Raw genomic sequence first — 9,649 nt, 5'->3', positions numbered from 1 at the left:
TGGTATGAGCTGGTCTTGGCTGGTCTTAAGCTGGTTTAGATGGCATACCAGGCTGGACAAGCTGGTCAGGCTGGTCAGGCTGGTTTGCCAGTGTAGTTGGTTAGCTGGTCACTAAGCTGGATTCTGCTGGTCTTTGCTGGTCAGCCAGCTGGCTGGCTGGACTGACCAGCAAAGCCAAGCTGGTAGCTGGTCTTTGCTGGTCAAATGGGTGGACAGACCAGCAAAGACCAGCTTAGCAGCTGGTAAAGTTTGGTTAGATTGGTTCTCAACATGTGGATCGGGACTCCCAGGGGGGTCCCCACGTGATTTGGGGGTGGTCCCCAGATGACAGTGAAGTGACAATTTAAGGACCTTTAAGACCTGTTTAGTACCAAAAAAAAAACACCATTACTGCATCAAAAGTAATCAACAAACTATACTATAAAAACATTGAAAATAGCAGATCTACAAGCTCACAACACCTTCCTTGCGAGGCGTTGTGAGCTTGAAGATCTGCTATTTTCACAATAGAGTCAAACTAAACGTAAATGCATCAACTCCTACATTCCAAGTGCTTATCAGGGTGGGGGGTCCCCAGCTCAAATATGATTATATAAAAATCTAAAATATATAATATAATATTATATTATATATAATATTTAAAAAAATATTCCATCAATTAATAAAAAAAACAGCAGATCTACAAGAGTTGTGAGCTTGCAGATCTGCTATTTTAACTAGTTTGGATCCCGGGGAGACATCTTACCTGCCATTAGACTGTGAAGATTTTCACAGTCTAATGGTCTAATTGCCCCCCCCCCCCCCCCCCCCAGTATATACAGTATATTTTACATTACATCTTGTTGCATTCGACGCGTTGTGAGCTTTGTGATCTGTTTTTACAGAGAACTGGGCCCTTTATGGGCCCTGAGCAGTGTTGCCATATCTGCTTATTATAAGCGACTTTGGGCTTGTTTTTCTGTAAAGTTGCTTGTAAATATTAGTGAAATATTTCACTTATTCTTTTTGAAAATAGCAGATCTACAAGCTCACAATGCGTTGCAAATGCGACGCACTGTGAGCTTGTAGATAAAGCTCTATAAACCTATGTAGGTGTCGCTTCTTTTGGGCTTAATTGTTTTCACAGACCTGGCTGTTTATTTCTTTCACAAAATCTGGCAACAATGTCTCAGCTGGCTCGCGACCCTTGAACTCGCTCGCGACGCTCGGTGAGAGAATGAATGCTGTCTCGAGTCAGCTCTCACTTCAATAGAAAGTTAGATCAATTGCATTGCTTTGGATTCATCAAAAATAATTATAAACCGGCTTCAGAGAAGATAACAGAAAGAAGAAGAAGCGGCGGACATTTTAGGTGAGTGTTGACACACAGAAATACTATTTATGTAGGCTTTTTAGCCTACTATTACTGACTGTATTTATAAGTGCGTAGGCTGCTGTGTTCGAACTCGAAGTCAATCACAAGTCATGACCCAACATTGTTTAGTTATATCATTTGTCTTGATAAAGGGATTATGACAATAATTACAAGAAATTACAGTGGGAATATACAATATAATTTTTAATATAGGCCACTATCTGTACTGCTTGCCTGTGTGCTGCTCAAAACTAAATTCAGAATTTGGCGTGTGTGTGTGTGTGTTGCTGCAGTGGCCAAAACGAATGGTTTGCAGGCAGCCCTACTAAAACAGAAAAAGGAACCCAAGAAGAGAGAACCCCCCCCCCTCCCACAAAGAAAAGAAAACAGTTTGAAGGTAAAGTGATATTGTTTTGTGTAATATTAAAGTAATCATTGCTTCAAACTGTTCAGTAACAGGGGTCTCCCAGACTCTTCACCTCTTTAAGCCGAAAATGCATTTCCAGGAATACCTAATTTAACCAATCAGAACTCTGGATACAGGATAAATAAGTGCAATTGGAAGTGATGACACAAAGAAGTGGGCATACAACATTGGAACAGGAACACTAACATTGAAGCTAATGAATAGGTACTCTCTCCTGAAATTGGCAACCCATCTGAAACTGAATTGTCTACTTATTAAAGAGATCGAGAGACCCCTGCTTATTAAGACCGGGAACGCATCTGTGTCATTTTTTTTATTTCTTTGGCCATTCAAAAACTTGGCCATTTCTTTGGCCGTTCAAAAATAGCAGATCTACAAGCTCATAGCGCGGCACTCGGTGGCACGCTATGAGCTTGTAGATTGCTATTTTTGAAAATCTTTGAATATATATTTTTTAAAGCGAACATTTGTACCTCAAATCTTTTTCCTTTTATTTTCAAAAAACTTTTAGGATTTAGAGAACATTTTTAGAATCGGCCTCAGGTCTTAATGGGTTAAAGCTGCACTATGTAACTTTCCTCTTCTCCCCCGGATTTGAACCCGGTTTCCTGAGCAAGTGCTTTTACCATTGAGCTAATAGAGCGTGCCAACGACTCGTCACCATGGGGCGCGTGGCATAGTAGCTGCAGACATACTTGTGGGGTGCAATGTTAAGTCAACCTGTTTTATACCCCTCAAAGATGTCCGCCGCTACCAAATGACACTTCTTGACGCCCCTTTCAGGATTTTTGGCACGCTCTATAGAGCCTGCCTGCTTGCTCAGGTGATACATTGAAGGTGAGACATGACCTTTGACACTAAATGTCTCAATAGAAGAGCAGGCGAGACGAAATGCAACCACCCCAATTGTATAAGTTATATAGTATTATTTGTATTAACATAATCTAACATACAGATTGTATAAGTTATTGTATTAATATACTCTACGATACAGATTGCATAAAATTACATTTTATTCCACTTTAACTTTATAACAAAAAATATCTTGTTTTATCCAAAATATATCACTTGCACTACCTTTAGACTCTGACTCGTCTGAATATGGTGGAGATGCTGTTGTACCCCAAGCTATCCACGACGAAATGTCAAGTACAGTCGTACCCAGAAGAAGGCCAAAGAGTTGGAGCTGGACCTACAGCACCTTAAAACTAAGTAAGCAATGACTAATTTAAACGAAACAGTTGCATGAGTTTGCTCTTCTCTTTTTGTATATATCTATATGTTGGTTAATTGTTCTCATGTTCTTTTTTACTTAGATCTTGACCACAAATGTTAAAAAAAACATTATATAGAAAGCATGTTATATGGAGTGGACAGATGCTAGGTTCATTATTAAACTGTTATCCTACTAACGCATACATCAATTCATTTTTTTTTATTTTTTTTTATCCGTACCCTGTTCATGCTTTAAGATGCAACAAATTAGAGATTGCAAAACAGAAACTGGAGGAAGGGCCTCAATATAGCTCTGCGGCAAAGCCTGACATCCCTGCTGCAGATAAGCAAACCAGTGACAGCATAGGTGTGTTTAGACAGTCATACTGTTCTACGGAAAATGGTGACAATGTGTACAATATAAGTACTGTGATACTGCCAAAAGGAACTTAAATGTGATTCTCTACATTTTCAGTTGCAACTTCCTCCATTTCCTCTTCCCCCGAGTGAGACGATTTGGCATCGACACCTGGGATGTTTGACACCAACGGTGACAAGGTATTGAAGAAACATACTGTGTAGGACAGTGGTTCATAAAAGTGGGGTCCCCAGGGGGTTCCACAGTGTCCCCAGCTAAATAAGAAACAGTTAAGCACAAAAGCACTATTTAAAAAATAGGCAACGGGTCATGATGCATCGTGAGCTTGTAGATCAGCTATGTTTTGCTATTTCTGAACTATTTTTGAACAGTTTTGCCTATAGATACACACGGAGATAGACGGGAACGCCCAGGAACGCCCATTCGATTTTGGCTCGGGGGAAAACACAACGATCTGCCTCATAGAGTTACATCATACACGATCGTTTGGATCACTTTCAGAGCTATTTTATGGACGATAGAAACATTGTCAGCCAAGAAAAAATCCATCAGAAGGACAGCTGGAACACAACTTGACTGACTTATTTTTAAGATATATGTGACTAAAAAGACCAAACATTGACAATCTATGAGCTCACAGCGCGTCGGAACGCGACGCGTTGTAACTGTGAGCTACTGTGGCAATGTTTGGTTTATGTTCCCCCCAGAATACGTAAACTGGGGTTCATGTGGTTTATCACTGATCAGATTGTCCTTATATTTTATTGCATTAGTCAAGTTTCAGCACAAGCACCACCTAGACCGGAGATGTTTCCCTCTTTACATCTCCGTCTGAATACTAAAACACTCGCCCCAAAACACAGTCGCCCCGGGGCAAACCCGCCGGTATTCACCTGGTATTCCTAAACATAACCTCAGTAAAACTATGTCTAACCCTGAACTTATTTCAAACCGTAATACAGATGCAAGAATACAAGAACCGCTGGTCGGTGGAAATGGGGGCGAGCGTGTTTTGGGGCGAGTTTTCTGGTTACCACCCGTCTCCCTCCGTGTTGCCAAACATGCTTACATATGCACAGTGTTTAATCGCCTGGTAGAGACACTATTACAAGATATGATCAATTAAACTTACCATTATATCGAAACCCAACAGCCATTAAGTCATCAATAATGTTTATAGTGAATTTGAAGTACAGTTTAGAGACTGTTTTGTGAACGGCACGTACCGACACCATTATCATTTGGCGACATGCATCATTTGATATCATGCAGGATTTACACACTGCTTTAGCTCTGTGTTCATTGCCAGATTAACAATTGTGTTTTCTGTAGGTTTTTAAACAAGGATAGGTTAGGGTTTGGCTTGTTTTGTGTGTAAATCGCTGCATGTTGCGTTTCCAAACTGTAATGGCGTCGATGTCTCCTGTACTAGGAATTCACTAAAACGTGTTCTATAAACATCATTGATGAATGAATGACTTTTGCTTTTTGATATTATGATAAGTTTAATTGATCATATCTATAGAAAATGTAATAGTGTCTCTTACCAGGCGATTAAATCAGATAACCTCGGGCCATTGTGTTGTGTTGGATCCTCTGTCCAGTCAGGACAACATTCCAATCGGACTCTTGTTTAATTTGCTAATTTAACGTTCCTTGTCGAGTGGCAGCAAGGTTCTGTGCCTGTGATCTGGCAAGCCATGACGCCTGCTTTTTAAATTGGTATATTTTACAGCATGTGAGTTTGAAAACCCCACATCCCTCTGTCTATACCAGCTGGGGGAAATTTGTGTTTTCCCCCGAGCGCGCCTCCGCCTCCGTAGGTACGGCCCACTGATGATGACACTACGCCGCGTGGATGTATGGCATGCACAAAATAGGGATGCCAGGCACAAAGGGTTATTTCACTACTGTTTTACCAGCTAGTATGTAATCCAATGACATTGTACTGTATAATAATTACTTTAACTCTCCCCACCTACAGTATAGACAGTTGTAGCATTCTGTACTAAATCTAATCCAACAATTAACATCTTCTCTATTGGAGGTCCATGGCACCAACTCTTTTCCAAATAGGGTCCACATTTGGGGGTCCTTGACATGAAAATGTCATTTCTTTACAGTAAACTGTTTGAAGTGTGCCTGCTTTTGTCCAAAATGAAAGTCTGGGAAATGTCATGGTAAAATGTGTTTTAATTTCTAAAACATGTCTTGTTTTCTTCTGTTTCAGGTCCACATTGGCTCTGGTGTGTGGCTCCAAAAGGAGATCTGGAAGATGGTGGCAGCAAACACCAAGGACTCCCTGTTCATGAAGGAGCTTGCTGTTGCCATTTGGGGGACAAGGAATGCCCCCACTAGCCCCCCAAAAGTTTCTAAAGATTTAAATCTAAATGTGTTAAGTTCATGTTTAATGTTCAAATATGGAGATATGTGGGCTTATTTATTAATAAATTCAAATGATAAAATCTTGTGTCCATCTTTTCCAGTAAATCTAATATATTTTAATGTGTAATGAAACATTTATTATCCAAAGAACCTTTTTTTTCTGAAGAACCATTATAAAACGGTTCTTTATTGAACCAATTGGATCCTCAAAGAACCACTTTAGAAAAGGTTCTTCAGAGAACCATTTTTTTACATGGTTCTTTGAGGAACCAGAAACGGTTCCTCAAAGAACCATTTTTTGATGGTTCTTTAATGCACCTTTAATGGTTCCTTATTGAACCATTCGAATAAATGGTTCTTTAAAGAACCTTAGTGTAAAAGGTTCTTTCTGGAACCAAATATGGTTCTTCTATGGAATCACTCTGAAGAACCATTTTTGGTTCCAGATCGAACCGTTATTTTTCTGTGTGCAGGATGGAGATTGAGTTGAGTTTGCAACAGAGCTAGCCTTCTTTGTTATCTTATTGAGCTTGTTCAGCTCCCAAGCCTTGACGCCAGCTCCCCAGCATACCACTGCATAAAACACCCAACAAAAACACAAAAGAATGCTGGCAACCACAGACTGGTACAACATTTTCAATAGCCTACAACACACATTAAAGGATTTGAGCCAGTCTGTTCTGTCTCTTTTTGTAGACAGCCTCTGCCTTGTCTCTCCAGTCCAGATCTTTGTTTAGGTGGACGGCTGGACTGGACGCCCAAGAACTTGTAGGAGTCCACAATCTCTACCTCCTCCCGCTGGATGGTAATGGGTACGGGGGTCCTCTTCTTGCTCCGTCTGGTGTCTATCACCAGCTCTTTGGTCTTCCTTATGTTCAGCAAGAGGTAGTTTTGTTCAGCCCATCTAATGAAGTTCTCCACCACACCTCTGTACTCCTCGTCACTATAATCTTGCCTCAAGTTGTGTGCACACATGTTGGATTGCTGAATGTGAGTTGAGGTTTTATCTCCTCAACTTCAACTTCAATTTCACTTTGGTTGAAATGTTTGAGGCACCCTCGGTTGCAGTAATATTTTATATAAGGAAAAATACATAAAGTGTGTAATAAAGACAGAGTTCCTCAGTCTCTTGTAGAAATAAAGACATATCAAATAGCAGCATATCAAATAGGCATAACATTTATGAGAATGGGAGTTTATCTACAGTATTATAGTGAGAGTACCAATGTAGAGTGAGCATTACATAACATCAGTGCCCATTCAGCAGCCTCATGGCCAGGGTGTGGAAACTGTCCTTTAATCTTGTTGTTTGGCATTTGATACACTATCATTTGCCTGATGGTGGCAGTGTGAACTTGTTGCTGGGGTGCAGGGCTGGTCCTGGGCAATTTGACGCCCATGGCAATATTTTTCCTGGCACCCCCCCCATTTCATACTAAGAGCACCTCAGTCTCTTTAAACAGAAAGTACAGTAATACAGAGCACAGGAGCCTATCCTATGTCTGACAGCGCCGCACCACCGTTTTCTGCCACAGCGCCACCTGGAGCCTGAAAAATAGATAGGCTTTTTTTTTTGCCCCCCCCCTAGTGGCGCCTACTCTGCCTCCAGCGTGCCCCAGCAGGGAAGTGACTGATGCACTGAGCCTTGGCTTCGCAGTTCGCACCGCCAGGCGTAGTCACCTTAGTCCTGGCCCTTCTCCAGGGCGGCGCCATTTCCTTCATTCAATATCTGGTCACTTCCAGAGCAGGCTGCAGGTGTAATGTAGGTAATCAGTGTGTTGCCAGATTTTGCAACATAAAAAAGCCGTCCAAGTCTATGAAAACAAGCCCAAAAGAGGCACCTACGCTAAGTTTTACCACTTTACATCGGCTATTTGAAAATGGCAGATCTACAACATCACAACCTGTCACATCGCGACATGTTGTGAGTTTAAAGATCTGTTATTTAAAAAAAAAACAATATTGGGAAAACAAGTGAAATCTTTTGAATATTTTTGGGGGTCATTGGCACAACAGACAAATACATATTAATTTGGGGGTCCTTGACATGAAAAAATGTGGGAATCACTGATTTAAAAAACATTAGGAACAGCCTGTAGTTCTGTTATATTGGTTCAAAAATGGCTTAACTATTTTTTGGATTTTTTATCAGAATTCCTCACATCAACATCAAGTCAATTGAAATCTTAAATGAAAATTGAACTCACCATAATTGTATATGGCTTTTTGACAATAATTGGTGGACATCTTGAATTGATGCCAATTAACCATATCTCCGCAACTCGGATTTCTTAGGACTTTTAGTATGTTGTTCTGGACACCTCATAGAAATGATGTATGGTGAAAAGAATTCTGTTACAATGACTTTGATGTGAAACGCTAGTTTGCCTGGAGCATTAGTGCTGCTGTAGAATGCCCTGGGGAATGCGGGGGCTCATGCTGAATTTCTTCAGCTGTCTGAGGCTGTACCTAGACATTGTTGGACCCTTTTCACATCTTGCGTGTTGTGCGTGGCCCATGTGAGGACCTTGGAGATGGGTAAGCTGAGGAACCTGGAGATGGGCGAGATGTCTATTGCATCAATATCTGCAATTTTATCATCTCTATCTAGTTTTTGTTTTCTGGACTGAAATTAACAGCTGATACACTGTCCCGGTTGTATTAAATGTTCCATTGACCTGATAACCAACCAAAGCACAGATTCTAGTCAAATGTATTATTAGTATCGTCTATTTATGTTGTCATCCACAGACAGAACCAAATATTATCCTGTGTGTGAGGATTATAGGACTGAGTCAGTAGCTACATGCATATACCAAAACAGGTCAATTTGTACACTCTTGGATCTTCTCTGTATTGAAATCCTTAATTCATGCCAGCGTTTTGGTCAATGTCATACGAACACTAATCTCTCCAAATGACTGTTTAATTGAGATTATGGAGAATGGAGATGTGAGGGTCATGCAATTAAACTGACAATAATGTTAATCTCCTCCTGCCACATGTGCAATTACACGCACGCACACACACGTACGTACGTACACACACGTCCCAGTAAAATCCCTACGAGTCCATTTGTTCACATTGGTACACTCTCAGTGTAGGACACTCAGGATGTTGGTGTGCGCCTGCAAAAAGTTGTCGTCTGATTGTCCTTACCGTAACCCACAGTAACACTGCCTCTGAGATCCACCATGTGTGAAACTAATCAGAATCAAAAGCTGTTGGGAGATTTTGTGTGTGCGTGCATACGTGTGTGTGTGTGTGTGTGTGTGTGTGTGTGTGTGTGTGTGTGTGTGTGTGTGTGTGTGTGTGTGTGTGTGTGTGTGTGTGTGTGTGTGTGTGTGTGTGTGTGTGTGTGTGTGTGTGTGTGCGCACGTGCGAGCGGGTGTGCATGTGTGTCTGCTTGTTATGGCCACAGGCACCTTGTTGTAGTAAGAACAAGAGGCTTCACAATGTTGCGGCTTAGTGTACATCACCTCCCCTCATACCCATTCACACACAATCGGTCTCAAACACACGCACGCACGTGCGTGCCCACACATGCACACACACACACACACACACACACACACACACACACACACACACACACACACACACACACACACACACACACACACACACACACGCTTGTCTTAGGCAAGCAGCTGGCAATGAGCAAATATTCATTTTTTGCAGCATTTGGGAGTGTGTGTGTGTGTTATGGCGTTCGATCGTGAACGGTGGTTGGTGGGGCGTTCGATCGTGTCGACAGCAGCCGTCTTCCCGCCCTCCGGCAGTGGGCCTCCTGATTGGATATCTCGTTAGTCAATTACCTCGTTAGTGATGTCCCGTTAGGGTCCATGCAACACTGTGCAAACAACAAATCCACACCATTTTGTCAAGC

The 9,649-nt window shown here is 41.5% G+C and overlaps 1 long non-coding RNA gene across 1 annotated transcript; it reads left to right on the top strand.

Moving 5' to 3' along the window:
• The first annotated feature begins 1,222 nt into the window (after window positions 1-1,222).
• LOC311061262 lies at window positions 1,223-5,866 on the top strand. Its single transcript, XR_014602378.1, has 5 exons — window positions 1,223-1,351; window positions 1,648-1,751; window positions 2,865-2,993; window positions 3,472-3,554; window positions 5,606-5,866. It is a non-coding gene; the product is annotated as an uncharacterized lncRNA (long non-coding RNA).
• The last annotated feature ends 3,783 nt before the right edge of the window (window positions 5,867-9,649 follow it).

Source organism: Gymnoscopelus microlampas (assembly GCF_963454915.1).
Source record: "Gymnoscopelus microlampas genome assembly, chromosome: 15".
NCBI lineage: Eukaryota > Metazoa > Chordata > Actinopteri > Myctophiformes > Myctophidae > Gymnoscopelus > Gymnoscopelus microlampas.
This window is presented reverse-complemented; position numbering and strand designations above follow the sequence as displayed.